This window comes from Notothenia coriiceps, unplaced genomic scaffold (genome assembly GCF_000735185.1).
Source record: "Notothenia coriiceps isolate Sejong01 unplaced genomic scaffold, NC01 NC01_scaffold00024489, whole genome shotgun sequence".
NCBI classification, from domain to species: Eukaryota; Metazoa; Chordata; class Actinopteri; order Perciformes; family Nototheniidae; genus Notothenia; species Notothenia coriiceps.
The window spans coordinates 1,800-11,857 of NW_011357190.1; positions in this window are offsets into that span (position 1 = coordinate 1,800).

Consider the following 10,058-nt stretch of genomic DNA (forward strand, 5'->3'; position numbering starts at 1 on the left):
ATGGCCACTTTGATCTCTGAGTTTCATGTCTTTAGGTTTCTTTGGGAACAGCTCTAACAATTCTGTGTTTGGAATCTGTTCCAGTCTAAGCTTGAAACTCTCCATATTTCAAATGCAAACTACAAATGACAACGTGTTTTTTCTCGTGTCTCCACTTCAAAATTCCCGTGAACATTTCATCTTGGCCCTGCCTCAGCCCTATTTCTCTTTTTTCTATGTCCTCTTCTCTCCATCCACTAATCTTCAGTCCTCAAGCAAACAAAGAGCTTTTTCCGTCTGATGTGATTATGGAGGGCTTTCACAAACATCAATCACACTCCGAGAGCATACAATGTTCAACTGAAGCAGAAACGATTGGAGAAACCGGCTTAATCAATAACACAGACTACAACTGTGATGTCCTCTTCTGCTTGAGTCTGTATATATACGTTTTTGTTTTTTTACCAAAGGTGTGTTTAAGCAAGTAAAAATAAAAAGTAATTATGACGGTGGAAAAACTCTCACCACCAGTGCTATGCTTACATTGTTTGCCTTAATTATAACTTGCAAAGCTTCCGGAAACCTTTTGACGACGATCCCTTTCCGCAGCGCAATTCATCACCACTGTTCTACTTTTCCAATCCAGCAGGAAACAGCGGTGAGAGACGTGTCACATCCTGTGGCTGGTGACGCTAAGGGACAATCTGAGGGAGGTGATTGGACGGGACAGCTGTCCGATGAAGGGCATTATTTTCCTCTGAGGTCTCAGTGTATGGTCGAGGGTTTGCAGTGGAGGAAGGATTGGCGACAGGGACAGGAAATAGAACAGGATATAGTTGACAGAGCCATCTCCCACAGGATGCTGGGAAATGCATCTCTGACAAAGGGTTAGTTCATGGTTATGGTGTGAAGTGTGGACAGGGAGAGGAGGTTAACTCAAACACTAAGACAAGTTATCAGTAAGAGAGGACGGAAAATGAGGTGGACTCAAAAGAATAAAAGGCTTTACGTTTCCCTGCAAATTTACATCGGCATGCTTCGTTTGTCTCGTACTTTTCACCCAACTTTTCTGACTAACAAACTTCTTCAACTTAGTTAACCCTTAATAGGGTTTCATTCAGCACAAAGCCTTTTCTACAGAGTCCTGCTTTACAAAGGTTGTGCACATTCGAATCGGGGAAAACCCCAGGACAACTCCCGTCTTTGAAGAGGGATTTACTAGTTGGAGTCTTGATATTTCTAGTTCCTTATTGCTCCCACCAGTTCATACATTCATTCATTGTTCAATCTCGGTTAATCTCACCATCTCCTGTTTCCTAAACAACCCCATTTTCTAGCTCCATTCATCTTTGAAAGCCTCACACTCCTGTTCTCACATGCTGCCGCAACTTTTCTCTGTCTGCCAGACCGTGAAAGACAACAATCCGATATGTGCGAAGAATCAGAGAGTGATAGCCACAAGTGTGGCTCTAGCATTCAACACACTTACATACACACACATATACACAACGTGAGGAGTTCCTGATTTTCATTCTCTATGAATTCCCTTTCATCCTTCCTGTCTTCCCTTCCTATGTTTCTTTACATAAACCCTACCTAAACTGTGGTATAAAATACAATGGGGTTGAGACACAAACAGACCTAAAGAATAACATGATATTGAAAAAACAGCTTAATGTAAAAATACATTGAGTCAAAATGTCGACCACAACAATCTCAAAGCCCTCCAAAAATGCTGAATGGGCCACCTACTGTCAAAGAAGTGTTTTGCTTATGAAAAAGTATACACTTTTGCATTGTCATGCCAAAACACACACATCAACACATTCAGAGTGAGGCTGAGCTTCTGTGGTTGAATGGGTTTGGTCTGAACTGACACGCAGAAGTGAAAACACTGCCACATGGGCTGCCTTGCATTTTAACTCTGCCTTCACACTGAGGGTGTGTGTGTGTGTTTTTGTGTGTTTTTGTGTGTTTTTGTGTGTGTGTGTGAGACCAGACCTTTTCTCACGCTGCTCAACATTTGATGCCAAATTCCCACTCATTAGCACCATGAGAAAAGTCGACCAAGCTTTCAATCAAACACACATGATCAGAATTAAGGATACAGTGGTGCAAACATAGATCTGCACACACACACACACACACACACACACACATATATGAAAGTGCTCTCTGGCCCCAGATGGAACACAGAATGAAGCAATCAAGATCTTTCATTGAGCTGACACACATTAGATCATGCGTGTATCCCATGATTCCTGAGTCCAAGTCAAACAAAGGGGTTGGATGTAGGAGTGAACTGATAGACATATGCAAACAAAACAAGAAATAAACCACCAAATGGTCTAATAACTCACACTAGTTCTAGGAGTAACATGTCTCTGAACTGTGAGGCAACAGGCAGCATGTGCATGTGAACGTGGGCATGTATGTCTGGACATCATCAGAAGGGAGAGCAGCCAGAGAGTTATCAGTACGTGTCAGCAGCACACAGTAGCAGGGCACACTGACCACACACACACACAGAGCAGGAATTGTGTCTGTGTTGTCTCTCAGGGGTTCATGCTACATTCAGTTCTTGGAAATTCAACAAGCAGAGAGAGCAATGTGTCTAATTTGTATCAAAACAATTCCTATATTTAACAATGGGAAATATTGAGGTCAGCAAAATGGATCTCTTGTCCATATATGTTGTACAATAAGAAAACACAATTATCTTGACTGGGCTACAGTATNCCTGCTCCTTCCCCTCCTCCACTTCCTTTCCTCACGGGCTCTCAAATACCATTCTTGTCCGCGGCGATTTGTTTGTTATGTGACCCACAGATTAACCCGGTCCGTTTCCGTCCCTCACACACACACAACACACACACACACACACACACACGCACACACACACACCCCCTCTTCTCTCTCACATCTCACCGAGAGGTTCTTTGTGTCCGGACAGACGGCACGAAGGAAATTTTCACCCCCTTTCGATCCGAGCCTCCCTCGCGGAAGTTGTGTCCATCGGTAGATGTGTCGTCGTCGTTGTGTGTGTGTAGTTTGGTCCGTGTGGTGTGCTAGGTGTGTTGTTGTGGGATGGTGTGTGTGTGTGTCGGTGTGGTGGTGTGTCGGGTGTGGTGTGTCGACAGAGCGAGTGAAGTAATAACCCGATTGGGTTTTCGCGGTCACCCGGGGAAAGTTACACCAAACGACCGACCCCTTCCGTCCCTTCTCTACCCTCCCCCTCCTGTAAAGTTTTTCCGTCCCTCCACTGTGTCGCTCAGATTTCGACAAGAGTGAGAGAAGGGGAGGAGGGAGCAAGTACGGAGCAACGAGGAGGGAAACAGGGTAGGGGAAACAAAGACGCCCAGTCTGAACGTGTTCAACCCCCAAGTTAACTAAAGGAGGAGCGCTACACTTTCGTTTGTTATCACCAAAACACCGAACGCCAGTGTGGAGGCGTTATCAAAAGGTTAAGAGATAGGTTTTCTAACCGCAGTCACAAAACCCCACGTCAAACTCTAAACGGTTGTACACACTCGAACGTTGTTTAAATTTCCAGTGTTGGGGTCAAGCTAGATGAAGGTACTTTATTTGGTGGGTTTTGACATTATGTCAGAAGCTATCCGTAGCCGATCAAAGCATTAGAAATTAGAAATTTCACTTCGTATGGTGGATTGTGCCCCTCCTGTCCGCTCCAATGTTCTTGTTTCAGGCCCTAACTCATTTTCAATGTTATAACCCTGAATAGAAAAAAGAAAAAGGATTCCACAAATAGCATAATGGTCAACAACAGAGGGGCTACATGTTTGTGAATGTAGCTTTGGGGCACATTTAGGGTTTTTTCAATAGCTGTAAATCACAAAGTTGACCAAAAAATGACTGAGTTGCAGACACATTTGAACATTTTTTCACAAACTGTTTAAGAATCTTGCCACATTCAGGGCTCCATTGTCTTATTTACATTCACCAATTACACAAAGTTGAGATGGCGAGAGCGTCAGAATGTGTTTTAACTTCAACAGTCTGACTGAATGCATTCATAACATTAAATAATTACAAAACTGAGAACAATCCCCTAACAACTACAGATCTACATATTGTAATACGCAGATACATGCAATACTTAAGAATGTAGCAGCGTTGGATGGTTTTACAGCGACTTCAGTTCCATTAATTTACCAATTTTCTCTCATGAATGCTCTCACTCACTGGTTCATTTGCTTTCTTTCCTTCCTTTCTTCTCTTTATTACAGCTGTTTCCAACACTTCTATTGTCACTTTCTGTCCTTCACCTTCTCAGCACCTCAACCTCTCATTTCCGCTCCCCCCTTTTCTATTGAGCTACTCAATTGTGACTGTTGCAGAATGGTCAGCTTGCTGTGAGAGCTCGAGACTGGCCAAGAATGTGTGTGTGTGCGTGCGTGTGCGTGTGCGTGTGTGTGATTTTAAGCATGTAACTTTGCTGGTCTGCCAAAGGGAATTAGGCTGTATTTCCCTCTCTCTTTTGTCCATAACCCTGTCTGACTTGTCAGCCTCAACGGCACACGGTTTCACCCAAAAAGCACTTTCAGAATAAGATGCATAAAAAGAGAGCTGAAGGGAGAGAAGGAGGGAAGGTTCAAGAGAAGAGAAAGAGCGGGCAGAGAAAAAGCAATGAGCTAAATATCACAGTAAGACTGACTGCGGCTTAGGACGTTCAAGTCAAAGGATAAAAGGGAACAAAAGGTGAAGAGGAGGGCATTTCAATGTGTATTCTGTGTAAATTCTGCAACACCAAATATTTTATCTCCTATCGAGTTGGCAAACTATAACCTTTGAATCTACTGTGCACTGACTGAGCTTGAGTTGTTGTTCATGGGCTGGCAGGTATTTTATCATCTCAACAAAGGTTATGTGTTAGCTTTCAAAGAATGTAAAATACCAAACACATTTCATGATATATGGTCAACAATTACACTCTGACCCCATCATCCGACATGTTATAGTGGGTTGGAGGGTTGAGTTTTGTTATAGCATTTTATCAAATCTGAATCCAGTATTGAATCCGCTTTTCTGAATCCTAAAGAATCCATAAAAGTTACCAGAGGTATAAATCAAACTGTGAGATTTGTAATGAAGAAATACTACAGTTATGAGTGGCAGGCTAATGTGTATAGCATTCAGCTACAAAAAAGAAAACTCAGGTAAACTGAAAAACTTTAACAACGACATACATTAGTCATACGTTGTGTTCCACAGCTGTGTGTAGGAGTCAGAATGGACTATGGAGGAAGGAGCTAACCCACAGGTTTGTTCTGATGCATTACTGCTTTTATATGTGTATGAGAAGCAGTTGAATAGAAAGAAGGAGAAATAAGGACAGAAAGAGTGAGGAATAACATAAAAGACGAAATGGAGAAGAGAGCAGGCCACAACACAAAGACTAGACCTATTCATAAATGATTGATAAAAGAGAAAGATTGATGGATTTCTCTTTTCCTCGCAGCCCTAGGGGGATCTGACATTTCCATCCAGACCACTCATCACCGCCTCAGTCTTTCCACAACAAAGAGCTTCAGTCTCATCCTCCTCAGACCTCATGGGTATCAGGGGCCCAGAGGACTTCTGCTCCCCCAAGGCCCTGAGCCCCGAGTGGGATTATTAACCTGCTTTCTAACCCCATCTCCTTCCAGGACCTTTGGGCCTCCTCTAGAGCGTGAGTTTGTAAGGGGTGGAGGGTGGGGGAGGGGGTTGTGGAGGTGAGGCCCTGACAGCAGGAGCCGCAGCGGATCGGGAGAATTCAACCAGATTCTAGCAGACAGTAGAGCCACATTTTTGGGTATAATTGAGAGGAGGGGCGAGCTTTCTTTTATGTGGTGCTGCCTTGTTTGCTGCTGGGGGCCTCATTGAAGTTACCGGATCAAACAGAGACGTGTGTGTGTGTGTGTGTGTGTGTGTGTGTGTGTGTGTGTGTGTGTGTGTGTGTGTGTGTGTGTGTGTGTGTGTGTGTGTGTGTGAGAGAGAGAGAGACCGTTAAAATACATTTGGTGCATTTAGTAGAGAGATGGAAGGGAATAATTAGTTAACAGTGAGACAAGTCTCTTATTCAGGAATACACACAATACTCTGAATTAAAAAGTTAATCTGCTCATATATCTACACAGAAAACTAGTATCTCATGGGAAAAAGTCCCTCCACTTAGCTGAAATTAACATGAATAAAGTGAAGCAAAACTAGTGAGGAAACTTTTTTTTTTAACTTTGAATAAAAACAAAATGCACTCTGAGGTAGAAACCGGATCCCTCACAAACAGGAGTGGATCAGGAACACAACAGCCCTTCATTGAGCTCAGCAACAACCCTGACAGGTGGACAATAACAGCAACATGATACAGGAGCTTTAGACCGTTCCTATCCTACAGCTGGAAGCCATGTGCTCTCAGAACGATCATCAACCTGAACTGACAAAGGACTTTATTTAATGACATTTCAAGGATCTACATTTGAGAGCTGAAACACTTTTTTGATAACCAATTCATCATGTCATTTGTTAAACAAATGATCTCTAGCTACAGCTTCTCAATTGTGAAGATTTAACGTTTTCTTTTGGATTCTTCAGGTTTTTTATTCTGACTATTTAAAGATTCAGATTTAAGGTAATTGCTCTAGGCCTTTTTTAAATATTTACTGACAATTTATCAACTAACTATTCATTGATCAAGAAAATAATCAGCAGATTCCTCAATAATAATCTTGCCTTAGATATTTATTTGTATTTTACAGCTCAATTTAACCCATTTGACTTTTGTTGCAATTATGTGATTTTACAATTACTTTCCACAGATTCTTTATTAGCAGACAAGAAAAGCCATAAAATGGTCAAAGGAATTATACTTTAAACTCTTATTAAAAAAGAATCAGAGGTAGGTTAGAAGTGCAATCCCATTAAAGCTTCACTGGGCACTTGAATGGAACAAACTGGAAAAACACATAATCAAAGGTCTATGTTGGTAATGGCTTGCTTTCCCCACTCGAGCACACACACCCTTAGTGTCCCTTTGCCTGTGCACAAAGAGAGAGGAGGTCAAAAACACAGCTGAGTCAATACACCAGGACACAGGCTGGCAGGAGGCTAGACATCGGGTGTGTGACCAAAAGGGTTGACCATATCAATCCTAACACTTTGACCATTCCCTAAACACCTTGAGAGGGCAGAGCAGCAACATTTATCTTGGAAAGGTTTTAAGGAAGGACAAAGACAGGTTTATTGGTCTTTCTTCTATGTATGTCTTAAAGTAGGGCCATACCTATACAAAACATGTCTGTGAAGTTTTTTTTCTCAAAATAAAACCAAACAGTAGCCATGCCTCATACTGCTCAAACCCCTCTTTTGAAGCCCTGTTAGAGAAACGCGGATCTTAGGTCCTTAGCTTGAAAACAATTAAGAAGAGGAGGCGGAGCTAATGCCTGATCAGAATTATAACGGAGATAAAGTTAAATTCGGTTGTGATAAAACGCCATCCTGTTTAAACCACATCAAGGATTATTTCTGAAACAGTATGGAGCTCAAATGCTTTTTCTCTTGTGGGTTTATCACAAGATGAGTTCTTTTTTTATTTCCTGCTTTTGTGCTCTACAGTACAGGTTAGCTCTGAGTGTTAGGGAGGCTTGCTAATGTAAACAAAGACATCCAAAACACGTCAGGCATTGTTTCTGATAGCAACTGTCTGTGGGTCCGCTGACGATTTGACGTCAGTTCGGATGGAATCTGTATCCGCTCTTTGTACAGCCGATTTTAAAAGATTTGGGTACGGAGGGAAAGAGAGAGGGTTTTATTTTCTGACGCTGCGTGAGTTCCCCGACGCACCGGGGACACATATTTATGTATAAAAGACATCACAAAGTGCATTTTGCATGATAGGTCCCCTTTAAGTAGTTTGTATGTTAGGCCTGGTACTGTTAATCATATAGCCTTAAAATATCGGAATCTCAAGAAAATAATTCAGGCCAAAAGCAGCAGACACAGATTAATGCCAATGTGGACATAATATAGGACTCAAGTCACTTAACTGAAATGTGGATTAAATGATTATTTTTGATAATAAAAAAGTGTTTAAGTAATTAGGCAAGCAACTGGTAATTACTGATCTCCATAATTACACATATCCCCACTCATCTTCATTATAAAACTGCAGGTAAGACGTGTACAAACACACATGTGGTTTCCCATCATGCATTGAGTGTTCAGCTTCTCCTGCTGCCTCCATTACTGGGCAATAACAGGAATGGGCATGCAGGATCCAGTGTGGTTTAAGGAGATTAACCGTTCTGTATGAAATAATATTTTCATAATCCCCATCACCGACTCTGAAAATCCCCTCTCACCGTGCGGCTTGGGGGGCCGCTCTTAATGTGCTCTCTTGTTCTTTTAAACACTGCATTAAACAGCTGGAGGTCTACAACACATACATATAGATGTGTAGGATTACAGATATATTGAGTGTATTTGTTCGTGTTCACTTTTAAAAAAAGGGAACATTTACATGACTCAATGGTTTATCTCCACAATAAAAAAAGATGTAACTAATAAATAGAGGTATATCATGATGAAATCACTTATTACAGCGATGTTGCAACAAATCGCCTGCAGTACTGGCACTAGGTCTCTTTTTCTGTTTAGAAGCTGCTCTGCAGTGAGGAAGTTGAGTTTATTTTTCAATTGAATGACAGCAATGTGTTTTTAAACTTTCTTATTTCATCATTTTAATCACTTGTTTGCTGCTAAACCTGAAACATTATTAGATTTGTTGTCATTAATAAATGTATCCTACTGCATTTCTTATAATTCATTAATGAGCATTGTGTCAATTTCCATTTGTAGCTGGCTTTGTATTTGAAATAAGGCTAATAATTGGTTTATGTATGATCTGTTTTGAGCGCAGGCACTCTACAGTTGGAATTTTTTTCCATAAGAAAAAATATATAATTAAAAAAACAACTTTAAACGAAGTATAAAACTCCTGTTGTAATATCCCCAACAAAAGAGTTCTTATGTTCATTGTGAAAATAGCATAACATGGCGTTAAAAGTGTAGTAACGTTTTTTTATGAGTTTTGTTGCATCATGACAAATAACCTTTTGATGTTCCCACAGTTTTGCTTGTCGGCAACAGACTTCTGTTTGTGTGTGTTTATTCAGACTATTGTTCAGTTTGAATGTGGATTTGAGTGCAGTCAAGCTGCAACCTGTCCATGAACATATTTTTACTTAAGGCCACTTCAATGTTTAATAGACTGCATCACAACTAAAAAAGCACTACAGAGACAGCGCTTTGTGCGTTTACACTTTTGAATATCATGGTAAACAGGGGTGATAGATTTGAACACTTGAGAAAGTGAGAAAGACAACATTACACTTCAAGTAAAACGCAAAAAAGAGTGGGGAAATACTTTTTGAACGTATCGGGATGTCAACTTGAGCAATAAAAACATCACAAAAGAAAACTACACTTTGAAAATGTAACTTCTTTTTTTTCTGAAGGCCTTTTGTGTTCAGTTCAATGTTTTCAATAAAAGTATGATGTATACTCTATTTGTTTTAAGGGATTTCATGATCGCATATCTCGGTCTCATATCGCGCAGCCCTGATAGGGAACAGGTCGATGAAGCAAAGAAAGGAGGACAAAAAACGTCTCATCATTGTTGTGAGAGGACACACACACACACACCTGTTTTTCTCATAAAAAAACCTCCTGAGGCTTAATGTAGGCAGAGTGACGTGACAGCAGATCTTGGTTCAAACATGGAGATCCTTCAACACAACAACTCATATAGACTGGAACAGGTTATATAAACAGTACTTGAGTAATCTGTGTATCTTGGGAAACACCAACAGATGGAAACTTTACGTGGGACAAAGTTTAAATGCACACTTTTGCGCTCATATAGACAAAAGCAGACACAATGAGGGCTCTGTGGAAGAGGCTGACAGCCAGCTCTGCTCCAGAGGAAGATTCAGGAGTCAATGGGGATTCCTGCGCAGAGTATGTCATACTTCAGAGTGACAGAAGCTTTCTCCGACACACACACACACACACACACACACACA